Source organism: Pseudophryne corroboree (genome assembly GCF_028390025.1).
Source record: "Pseudophryne corroboree isolate aPseCor3 chromosome 3 unlocalized genomic scaffold, aPseCor3.hap2 SUPER_3_unloc_19, whole genome shotgun sequence".
In the NCBI taxonomy this organism is placed as follows: Eukaryota; Metazoa; Chordata; class Amphibia; order Anura; family Myobatrachidae; genus Pseudophryne; species Pseudophryne corroboree.
Window position 1 is genome coordinate 1,551,430 of NW_026967507.1, and position 14,330 is coordinate 1,565,759.

Consider the following 14,330-nt stretch of genomic DNA (forward strand, 5'->3'; position numbering starts at 1 on the left):
AAGGCTTAGCGGCAGGGGATCCGGTGGTCTGGTCCAGGGAGACAGCAGTTGCATGTTTACGGGACTTACCACGAGATCCTCCGGGAGTGGTGGAGACCCCTCGACACCTGCCTTTGAACCTTGCCACATGAAAAGACTGCAAGGTGGGTCCGGTGTAAGAACGTCTAGCAAGTGGCTTAGCCGAAGGCAGATAGGTAGACTTGCCGGCGTTGCTTGAGAGATCCATTTATTTAATTAGTCTCCAAACAAGACATCACCTGTAAAGGGAAGATTTTCGACACCCTTTTTGGAATCTGCGTCTGTCGACCACTGACGTAACCATAGAGCTCTGCGCGCCGAAACAGCCATAGCAGAGGTGCGGCCATTTATCTTACTCAACTCTTTAATAGCCTCGCTCATAAAATTACCAGCATTGCATAGCACAGGCATGTCCAAACTGTGGCCCTCCAGCTGTTGTGAAACTACATATCCCAGCATGCCCTGACACAGTTTTGCTGTCAGAGAATGCTAAAGCTGTGTCAGGGCATGCTGGCATGTGTAGTTTCTCAACAGCTGGAGGGCCGCAGTTTCACAGCAGTATGTGTTGCAGCAGAGTAATGACCTCATCGTGGGGAAGAGAGTCTAAACCGTCAATAACATTATCAGACCACTTGACTACCGCCCTGGAAATCCACCCACAAACTATTGTGGGGTGTTGTGCTGCGCCTGCTGCCGTATAAATTGCCTTGAGCGTGGTCTCAATTTTACAGCCAGCCGGATCTTTCAGGGATACAGCCCCTGGTACTGGCAGTACCAATTTCTTAGACAGTCTGGATACAGACGTATCGACTGACGGGGGGATTTCCCACACCTTCCTGTCCTCAGCTGGGAGGGAAAAAGTAGATGGAAACCTCTGAGAAATGTTAAATTTTTTATCAGGGTTTAACCAAGCCTTCCTGGCCAGGGAGTTTAATTCCTTAGACACAGGAAAAGTTGCTGAGGTCTTCGGTCTAACATTAAAATATAACTCCTCATCTGGTTCCGCCTCTGATCCGGTATGTGAAGGTCCTCTCTTACAGCAAAAATGAGAGCCTCCACCCCAGGGGACAGAGAGCTGTCTTCATCCATATCATCATCATCATCATCCACATCAGGCTGATCAGAATCAGACTGGAGCACCTGTGGCAGTGAGCGTTTATGTGCAACCACTAGAGGGGGCTGAGAAGCCTTCTTGGTATCTGCTGCTTTAGCCACACAATCAATGGACTGTTTTAACACCTGTCTCTCCTTTTTAGTTGCAGCTAATTCTGAGTTTACATTCTGAATCATGCATTTAAAGCTATCCAGCCAGTCAGGTGCCTGTGGAGATAAGGAGCATTGTTCACATATGAGAGACCCCGCTGAAGAGGTAGAGTTACAAGCAGCACACATTACCATGTCAACAGACATCTTACACAATAGTAATGCAGCGCAGCCCACTGACCAACACCTCCACACAGAGAGCCCCTGGAGTGACACTGAGGAGCAGACACCAGCACACAGAACACAGCAGCACAATGTGTTGGAATATGTCTATGACCTGATACTAGTGCAGCGGCGCTACCGCTGGTGTGCTCCCACCGTCTATGACCCCCTGGCACCAGTGTTACAATCTGTAGCAGCGTGGGTCCTGGAGGAGCAGCATGCATGCAGCCTGGAAGATCCGCAGCGGCTGGTCCCGCTCCGGGAAGCCCCGCCCCTTGTAATGGCGCGCGGTACCAACCATAGTTTATACTGGCCACGTAGTAGAATATGCCCTGTACAGTACATACAAAGTCTTGAGACAGTGAGCACTGCGGGGCAACAGCCCTGAGCCAGTTTGTCCGCGGCGGGGCCCGTGACCTCCACGTGACTTGCCACCAAAATTGCACCTGTGACACGCTAACCGGGGCCCCGGTATAACACTCACCGCACCTTGATCTTCGGAATCTGTTAAAGGAGGACGGCTAGCTGCTGGTGTGGGACACATACTGACGATGAGTGATCAGCACCTCAGGAGCTCAGTGTCCTGTCAGCTGGGATTACGAACCATTAACCCTCAGGAGGTTGGTTCGGTCTCCCCTCCAAGCCCCCCGGAGCAGGTAGCCTGTCTGCCAAGCAGAGATACCTGAAAATTATAAAAGTAAAGAAGAAATCTCTGGAGCTCCAGTGAACTGCACCCGGCCCCTTGGGCATATTTTTCAAAACTGAGTCTGGTAGGAGGGGCATAGAGGGGAGGATCCAGCACACACTAAAAGGTTTTAAAGTGCCAGGCTCCAGTGGACCCGATCTATACCCCATGGTACTAAAGTACAAGACCCCAATATCCACTAGGACGTAAGAGAAAGTAATTATACAAATTAGGAAGGAATTGGATTTCTAATACTTCTGTTGTATCATATAAGGCATAGGCAAACGCAGGGGGGGGGGGGTTCCGGTTGCACCAAAACCCCCCTCCTCTTGGCAAGTGGCTGGAATTAGAATAGGAATGGTATATAACAGGATTACTAGAGCAGCCGCCACATCATGCCGTGTAAGGGGCAGAGCTGCTGCACAAGCCCAGTGGTGGCAGCTTCTTCTACCAAGTTTGCTGTGTGTGTGTGTGGATCTGAGCCCTCAGTTAGTGCACTAGACCAGAGAGTAGCTAGCAGGTAGAAGAGACAGGAGCCTTACCATGAGGTGGGAGAATGTGTGCTTAGAAAGTGCAGTACTGGTTCTAGTATGTTTGTATGGATGACATTGGATAGATCAGAACTGCAATCTATGAAGAAACGGTTCTTATACCTGAAGTATGGACAGAACACAACCGGTGTGACAAGTAATATAAGTAGAACACCAGGTTGCAGATTCAGCAGGACTGTCCCAGGTAACATGAATCCGCAACCATGAAGACGAAGCAATCCACTTATTTACAGCGGTGGTGATATGGCAAATGGAACTTGTGCTGTGATGTGGCTGTCAGGATTTCCAGAAAACCTGCAGAGGTCTGTGATAATACAGACAATGGTTCTAAGTCAGACCTGATCGCTGTATGGTGAAATATCTTCCTGCTTCCAGAGTTCCTGATTTCCTGGTTTGTTGTTGCTGTGTGTGCCTGGGGACAGTAACACACCACCTACGCCTGGCGATAGTAACACACACCACCTACGCCTGGGGACAGTAACACACAGCACCTACGCCTGGGGACAGTAACACACACCACCTACGCCTGGCGATAGTAACACACATCACCTACGCCTGGGGACAGTAACACACACCACCTACGCCTGGCGATAGTAACACACCACCTACGCCTGGCGATAGTAACACACACCACCTACGCCTGGCGATAGTAACACACACCACCTACGCCTGGGGATAGTAACACACACCACCTACGCCTGGGGACAGTAACACACACCACCTACGCCTGGCGATAGTAACACACACCACCTACGCCTGGCGATAGTAACACACACCACCTACGCCTGGCGATAGTAACACACACCACCTACGCCTGGGGACAGTAACACACGCCACCTACGCCTGGGGACAGTAACACACACACCACCTACGCCTGGGGACAGTAACACACACCACCTACGCCTGGCGATAGTAACACACACCACCTACGCCCGGGGACAGTAACACACACCACCTACGCCCGGGGACAGTAACACACACCACCTACGCCTGGGGATAGTAACACACACCACCTATGCCTGGGGACAGTAACACACACCACCTACGCCTGGGGATAGTAACACACACCACCTACGCCTGGGGACAGTAACACACACCACCTACGCCTGGGGACAGTAACACACACCACCTACGCCCGGGGACAGTAACACACACCACCTACGCCTGGCGATAGTAACACACACCACCTACGCCTGGGGATAGTAACAAACACCACCTACACCTGAGGACAGTAACACACACCACTTACGCCTGACGATAGTAACACACAGCACCTACGCCTGAGGATAGTAACACACAGCACCTACGCCTGGCGATAGTAACACACACCACCTACACCTGAGGATAGTAACACACACCACCTACACCTGAGGATAGTAACACACACCACCTACGCCTGGCGATAGTAACACACCACCTACGCCTGGGAACAGTAACACACACCACCTACGCCTGGGGACAGTAACACACACCACCTACGCCTGGCGATAGTAACACACACAACCTACGCCTGGGGACAGTAACACACACCACCTACGCCTGGCGATAGTAACACACACCACCTACGCCTGAGGATAGTAACACACAGCACCTACACCTGAGGAAAGTAACACACAGCACCTACGCCTGGCGATAGTAACACACAGCACCTACGCCTGGGGACAGTAACACACAGCACCTACGCCTGGGGACAGTAACACACACCACCTACGCCTGGGTACAGTAACACACACCACCTACGCCTGGCGATAGTAACACACACCACCTACGCCTGGGGACAGTAACACACACCACCTACGACTGGGGACAGTAACACACACCACCTACGCCTGAGGACAGTAACACACAGCACCTACGCCTGAGGATAGTAACACACATCACCTACGCCTGAGGATAGTAACACACAGCACCTACGCCTGGCGATAGTAACACACACCACCTACGCCTGGGGACAGTAACACACACCACCTACGCCTGAGGATAGTAACACACACCACCTACGCCTGAGGATAGTAACACACAGCACCTACGCCAGGCGATAGTAACACACACCACCTACGCCTGGGGACAGTAACACACACCACCTACGCCTGGGGACAGTAACACACACCACCTACGCCTGGCGACAGTAACACACACCACCCTTTGCCTGGGGACAGTAACACACACCACCTACGCCTGAGGATAGTAACACACAGCACCTACGCCTGAGCATAGAAACACACGGCACCTACGCCTGGCGATAGTAACACACACCACCTACGCCTGGGGACAGTAACACACACCACCTACGCCTGGCGACAGTAACACACACCACCCTTTGCCTGGGGACAGTAACACACACCACCTACGCCTGAGCATAGTAACACACACCACCTACGCCTGAGCATAGTAACACACGGCACCTACGCCTGGCGATAGTAACACACACCACCTACGCCTGGCGATAGTAACACACACCACCTACGCCTGGGGATAGTAACACACACAACCTACGCCTGGGGATAGTAACACACACCACCTACGCCTGGGGACAGTAACACACCACCTACGCCTGGCGATAGTAACACACACCACCTACGCCTGGCGATAGTAACACACACCACCTACACCTGAGGATAGTAACACACACCACCTGCACCTGAGGATAGTAACACACACCACCTACGCCTGGCGATAGTAACACACACCACCTACGCCTGGGGACAGTAACACACACCACCTACGCCTGGGGACAGTAACACACACCACCTACGCCTGGGGACAGTAACACACACCACCTACGCCTGGGGACAGTAACACACACCACCTACGCCTGGGGACAGTAACACACACCACCTACGCCTGGCGATAGTAACACACACCACCTATGCCTTGGGACAGTAACACACACCACCTACGCCTGGCGATAGTAACACACACACCCTACGCCTGGGAATAGTAACACACACCACCTACGCCTGAGCATAGTAACACACGGCACCTACGCCTGGCGATAGTAACACACACCACCTACGCCTGGGGACAGTAACACACACCACCTACGCCTGGCGATAGTAACACACACACCCTACGCCTGGGGATAGTAACACACACCACCTACGCCTGGGGATAGTAACACACACCACCTACACCTGGGGACAGTAACACACACCACCTACACCTGGGGACAGTAACACACAGCACCTACGCCTGAGGATAGTAACACACATCACCTACGCCTGAGGATAGTAACACACAGCACCTACGCCTGGCGATAGTAACACACAGCACCTACGCCTGGCGATAGTAACACACACCACCTACGCCTGGGGACAGTAACACACACCACCTACGCCTGAGGATAGTAACACACAGCACCTACGCCTGAGGATAGTAACACACAGCACCTACGCCTGGGGACAGTAACACACACCACCTACGCCTGGGGACAGTAACACACACCACCTACGCCTGGCGATAGTAACACACACCACCTACGCCTGGGGACAGTAACACACACCACCTACGCCTGGCGACAGTAACACACACCACCTACGCCTGGGGACAGTAACACACACCACCTACGCCTGGGGACAGTAACACACACCACCTACGCCTGGCGACAGTAACACACACCACCTACGCCTGGGGACAGTAACACACACCACCCTTTGCCTGGGGACAGTAACACACACCACCTACGCCTGAGGATAGTAACACACAGCACCTACGCCTGAGCATAGTAACACACGGCACCTACGCCTGGCGATAGTAACACACACCACCTACGCCTGGGGACAGTAACACACACCACCTACGCCTGGCGACAGTAACACACACCACCCTTTGCCTGGGGACAGTAACACACACCACCTACGCCTGAGCATAGTAACACACGGCACCTACGCCTGGCGATAGTAACACACACCACCTACGCCTGGGGATAGTAACACACACAACCTACGCCTGGGGATAGTAACACACAGCACCTACGCCTGGCGACAGTAACACACAGCACCTACGCCTGGCGATAGTAACACACACCACCCTTTGCCTGGGGACAGTAACACACACCACCTACGCCTGAGCATAGTAACACACGGCACCTACGCCTGGCGATAGTAACACACAGCACCTACGCCTGGGGACAGTAACACACACCACCTACGCCTGGGGACAGTAACACACACCACCTACGCCTGGCGATAGTAACACACACCACCTACGCCTGGGGACAGTAACACACACCACCTACGCCTGGCGACAGTAACACACACCACCTACGCCTGGGGACAGTAACACACACCACCCTTTGCCTGGGGACAGTAACACACACCACCTACGCCTGAGGATAGTAACACACAGCACCTACGCCTGAGCATAGTAACACACGGCACCTACGCCTGGCGACAGTAACACACACCACCTACGCCTGGGGACAGTAACACACACCACCTACGCCTTAGGATAGAAACACAGGACCTACGCCTGAGGATAGTAACACACAGCACCTACGCCTGGCGATAGTAACACACACCACCTACGCCTGGGGACAGTAACACACAGCACCTACGCCTGGCGACAGTAACACACACCACCTACGCCTGGGGACAGTAACACACACCACCTACGCCTGGCGACAGTAACACACACCACCCTTTGCCTGGGGACAGTAACACACACCACCTACGCCTGAGCATAGTAACACACGGCACCTACGCCTGGCGATAGTAACACACACCACCTACGCCTGGCGATAGTAACACACACCACCTACGCCTGGGGATAGTAACACACACAACCTACGCCTGGGGATAGTAACACACAGCACCTACGCCTGGCGACAGTAACACACAGCACCTACGCCTGGCGATAGTAACACACACCACCTACACCTGAGGATAGTAACACACACCACCTACGCCTGAAGATAGCAACACACAGCACCTACGCCTGAGGATAGCAACACACAGCACCTACGCCAGGCGATAGTAATACACACCACCTACGCCTGGGGACAGTAACACACACCACCTCTGCCTGGGGACAGTAACACACACCACCCACGCCTGGCGACGGTAACACACACTACCTACGCCTGGCGACAGTAACACACACCACCTACGCCTGTCGATAGTAACACACACCACCTACGCCTGGGGACAGTAACACACACCACCTACGCCTGGCGATAGTAACACAAACAACCTACGCCTGGGGACAGTAACACACACCACCTACGCCTGGCGATAGTAACACACACCACCTATGCCTGAGGATAGTAACACACAGCACCTACGCCTGAGGATAGTAACACACAGGACCTACGCCTGGCGATAGTAACACACACAACCTACGCCTGGGGACAGTAACACACACCACCTACGCCTGGCGATAGTAACACACACCACCTACGCCTGGGGATAGTAACACACACAACCTACGCCTGGCGACAGTAACACACACCACCTACGCCTGGGGACAGTAACACACACCACCTACGCCTTAGGATAGTAACACAGGACCTACGCCTGAGGATAGTAACACACAGCACCTACGCCTGGCGATAGTAACACACACCACCTACGCCTGGGGACAGTAACACACAGCACCTACGCCTGGCGACAGTAACACACACCACCTACGCCTGGGGACAGTAACACACACCACTTACGCCTGGGGACAGTAACACACACCACCTACGTCTGGCGATAGTAACACACACCACCTACGCCTGGGGACAGTAACACAGAGCACCTACGCCTGAGGATAGTAACACACAGCACCTACGCATGAGGATAGTAACACACAGCACCTACGCCTGGCGATAGTAACACACAGCACCTACGCCTGGGGACAGTAACACACACCACCTACGCCTGGGGACAGTAACACACACACACAGCACCTACGCCTGGCGATAGTAACACACACCACCTACGCCTGGGGACAGTAACACACACCACCTACGCCTGGGGACAGTAACACACACCACCTACGTCTGGCGATAGTAACACACACCACCTACGCCTGGGGATAGTAACACAGAGCACCTACGCCTGAGGATAGTAACACACAGCACCTACGCCTGAGGATAGTAACACACAGCACCTACGCCTGGCGATAGTAACACACACCACCTACGCCTGGGGACAGTAACACACACCACCTACGCCTGGGGACAGTAACACACACCACCTACGCCTGGCGATAGTAACACACACCACCTACGCCTGGGGACAGTAACACACACCACCTACGCCTGGCGACAGTAACACACACCACCTACGCCTGGGGACAGTAACACACACCACCCTTTGCCTGGGGACAGTAACACACACCACCTACGCCTGAGGATAGTAACACACGGCACCTACGCCTGAGCATAGTAACACACGGCACCTACGCCTGGCGATAGTAACACACACCACCTACGCCTGGGGACAGTAACACACACCACCTACGCCTGGCGACAGTAACACACACCACCCTTTGCCTGGGGACAGTAACACACACCACCTACGCCTGAGCATAGTAACACACGGCACCTACGCCTGGCGATAGTAACACACACCACCTACGCCTGGCGATAGTAACACACACCACCTACGCCTGGGGATAATAACACACACAACCTACGCCTGGGGATAGTAACACACAGCACCTACGCCTGGCGACAGTAACACACAGCACCTACGCCTGGCGATAGTAACACACACCACCTACACCTGAGGATAGTAACACACACCACCTACGCCTGAGGATAGCAACACACAGCACCTACGCCTGAGGATAGCAACACATAGCACCTACGCCAGGCGATAGTAATACACACCACCTACGCCTGGGGACAGTAACACACACCACTTCTGCCTGGGGACAGTAACACACACCACCCACGCCTGGCGACGGTAACACACACCACCTACGCCTGGCGACAGTAACACACACCACCTACGCCTGTCGATAGTAACACACACCACCTACGCCTGGGGACAGTAACACACACCACCTACGCCTGGCGATAGTAACACACAACCTACGCCTGGGGACAGTAACACACACCACCTACGCCTGGCGATAGTAACACACACCACCTATGCCTGAGGATAGTAACACACAGCACCTACGCCTGAGGATAGTAACACACAGGACCTACGCCTGGCGATAGTAACACACACCACCTACGCCTGGGGACAGTAACACACACCACCTACGCCTGGCGATAGTAACACACACCACCTACGCCTGGGGATAGTAACACACACAACCTACGCCTGGCGACAGTAACACACACCACCTACGCCTGGGGACAGTAACACACACCACCTACGCCTTAGGATAGTAACACAGGACCTACGCCTGAGGATAGTAACACACAGCACCTACGCCTGGCGACAGTAACACACACCACCTACGGCTGGGGACAGTAACACACACCACTTACGCCTGGGGACAGTAACACACACCACCTACGTCTGGCGATAGTAACACACACCACCTACGCCTGGGGACAGTAACACAGAGCACCTACGCCTGAGGATAGTAACACACAGCACCTACGCCTGAGGATAGTAACACACAGCACCTACGCCTGGCGATAGTAACACACAGCACCTACGCCTGGGGACAGTAACACACACCACCTACGCCTGGGGACAGTAACACACACAGCACCTACGCCTGGCGATAGTAACACACACCACCTACGCCTGGGGACAGTAACACACACCACCTACGCCTGGGGACAGTAACACACACCACCTACGTCTGGCGATAGTAACACACACCACCTACGCCTGGGGATAGTAACACAGAGCACCTACGCCTGAGGATAGTAACACACAGCACCTACGCCTGAGGATAGTAACACACAGCACCTACGCCTGGCGATAGCAACACACAGCACCTACGCCTGGGGACAGTAACACACACCACCTACGCCTGGGGACAGTAACACACACCACCTACGCCTGGCGATAGTAACACACACAACCTATGCCTGGGGACAGTAACACACACCACCTACGCCTGGGGACAGTAACACACAGCACCTACGCCTGGCGATAGTAACACACACCACCTACGCCTGAGGATAGTAACACACAGCACCTACGCCTGAGGATAGTAACACACAGCACTTACGCCTGGCGATAGTAACACACACCACCTACGCCTGGCGACAGTAACACACACCACCTACGCCTGGCGATAGTAACACACACCACCTACACCTGAGGATAGTAACACACACCACCTACACCTGAGGATAGTAACACACACCACCTACGCCTGGCGATAGTAACACACACCACCTACGCCTGGCGATAGTAACACACACCACCTACGCCTGGGGACAGTAACACACACCACCTACGCCTGGCGATAGTAACACACACCACCTACGCCTTGGGACAGTAACACACACCACCTACGCCTGACGATAGTAACACACAGCACCTACGCCTGAGGATAGTAACACACAGCACCTACGCCTGGCGATAGTAATACACACCACCTACGCCTGGGAACAGTAACACACACCACCTACGCCTGGGGACAGTAACACACACCACCTACGCCTGGCGATAGTAACACACACAACCTACGCCTGGCGACAGTAACACACACCACCTACGCCTGGGGACAGTAACACACAGCACCTACGCCTGAGGATAGTAACACACACCACCTACGCCTGAGGATAGTAACACACAGCACCTACGCCTGAGGATAGTAACACACAGCACCTACGCCTGAGGATAGTAACACACAGCACCTACGCCTGGCGATAGTAACACACACCACCTACGCCTGGGGACAGTAACACACAGCACCTACGCCTGAGGACAGTAACATACAGCACCTACGCCTGAGGATAGTAACACACAGCACCTACGCCTGAGGATAGTAACACACAGCACCTACGCCTGGCGATAGTAACACACACCACCTACGCCTGAGGATAGTAACACACAGCACCTACGCCTGGCGATAGTAACACACACCACCTACGCCTGGGGACAGTAACACAACACCTACGCCCGGGGACAGTAACACACCACCTACGCCCGGGGACAGTAACACACACCACCTACGCCTGGCGATAGTAACACACACCACCTACGCCTGGGGACAGTAACACACACCACCTACGACTGGGGACAGTAACACACACCACCTACGCCTAGCGATAGTAACACACACCACCTACGCCTGGGGACAGTAACACACACCACCTACGCCTGGCGATAGTAACACACACCACCTACGCCTTGGGACAGTAACACACACCACCTACGCCTGAGGATAGTAACACACACCACCTACGCCTGGCGATAGTAATACACACCACCTACGCCTGGGGACAGTAACACACACCACCTCTGCCTGGGGACAGTAACACACACCACCTACGCCTGGCGATAGTAACACACACAACCTATGCCTGGGGACAGTAACACACACCACCTACGCCTGGCGATAGTAACACACACCACCTACGCCTGAGGATAGTAACACACAGCACCTACGCCTGAGGATAGTAACACACAGCACCTACGCCTGGCGATAGTAACACACAGCACCTACGCCTGGGGACAGTAACACACAGCACCTACGCCTGGGGACAGTAACACACACCACCTCTGCCTGGGGACAGTAACACACACCACCTACGCCTGGCGATAGTAACACACCACCTACGCCTGAGGATAGTAACACACACCACCTACGCCTGGCGATAGTAACACACCACCTACGCCTGGGAACAGTAACACACACCACCTACGCCTGGGGACAGTAACACACACCACCTACGCCTGGCGATAGTAACACACACAACCTATGCCTGGGGACAGTAACACACACTACCTACGCCTGGCGATAGTAACACACACCACCTACGCCTGAGGATAGTAACACACAGCACCTACGCCTGAGGATAGTAACACACAGCACCTACGCCTGGCGATAGTAACACACAGCACCTACGCCTGGGGACAGTAACACACACCACCTATGCCTGGGGACAGTAACACACACCACCTACGCCTGGGGACAGTAACACACACCACCTACGCCTGGCGATAGTAACACAACCACCTAAGCCTGGGGACAGTAACAATCACCACCTACGCCTGGCGATAGTAACACACACCACCTACGCCTGGGGACAGTAACACACATCACCTACGCCTGGGGACAGTAACACACACACCACCTACGCCTGGCGATAGTAACACACACCACCTACGCCTGGGGACAGTAACACACACCACCTACGCCTGGGGACAGTAACACACACACCACCTACGCCTGGGGACAGTAACACACACACCACCTACGCCTGGGGACAGTAACACACACACACCACCTACGCCTGGGGACAGTAACACACACCACCTACGCCTGAGGATAGTAACACACAGCACCTACGCCTGAGGATAGTAACACACAGCACCTACGCCTGAGGATAGTAACACACAGCACCTACGCCTGAGGATAGTAACACACAGTACCTACGCCTGGCGATAGTAACACACACCACCTACGCCTGGGGACAGTAACACACCACCTACGCCTGGGGACAGTAACACACCACCTACGCCTGAGGACAGTAACACACCACCTACGCCTGGGGACAGTAACACACACCACCTACGCCTGAGGATAGTAACACACACCACCTACACCTGAGGATAGTAACACACAGCACCTACGCCTGGCGATCGTAACACACACCACCTACGCCTGGGGACAGTAACACACACCACCTACGCCTGGGGACAGTAACACACCACCTACGCCTGGGGACAGTAACACACACCACCTACGCCTGGGGACAGTAACACACACCACCTACGCATTGCGATAGTAACACACACCACCTACACCTGAGGATAGTAACACACAGCACCTACGCCTGGGGACAGTAACACACACCACCTACGCTTGGCGATAGTAAGTCATTTACAGCAAGTTACTATACATTTACGGGGATACGGTCTCTATGTCGACAAGACTTTGGTCGACAATGTCTAGGTCGACAGTAAGTAGGTCGCCATGATAAAAGTTCGACACGAGTTTTTCCACTTTATTTTTTTCATTTTTTTGAACTTTTACATACTTTACAATCCACGTAGACTACAATTGGCAACTGTAACCTGTGCCGAACGCAGCGGTAGCGGAGCACCTTACCCGAAGCATGTTGAGCGGACACGGTGCACTAATTGGTGTCCCGGTCACTCTACGAAGAAGACAGCACCAATTTTTTATTATTTTTTAAACCAAGTCAACCTTTTTTCATGTCGAGTGCCTGTCGACCTACTTACTGTTGACCAATAGTGGTCGACCTAGACACTGTCGACCAAAGTCTAGTCTAACATACCACACCCACATTTACGCATTGTTGCCCACAACTCAGTGGTGATCATGGGCTATATACGGTTGGTGCCTTAAGGGGCATGTATGTGGTACCCCACAATTCCTGAGGGAAAATGCAAATAACAAATAGAAAACTATAATAAATAAACTCAAACATCATTTTACTACAGCTACAACAAATATAAACGTTTACCATAGCAAGTAAGGTCAAAATGCTCTTTGTTGTTAATTAGTATTTTAATAGCCTTGTCCTGGAGGGTAGATACTCCAAGTAAGTAGACAGA

The 14,330-nt window shown here is 53.4% G+C and overlaps 1 protein-coding gene across 1 annotated transcript in view; it reads right to left on the reverse strand.

The window, feature by feature from the left end:
* LOC134983590 (zinc finger protein 260-like) overlaps nt 1-14,330 on the reverse strand; it is a 221,730-nt gene that overhangs the window by 156,663 nt on the left and 50,737 nt on the right. The window lies entirely within an intron of this gene.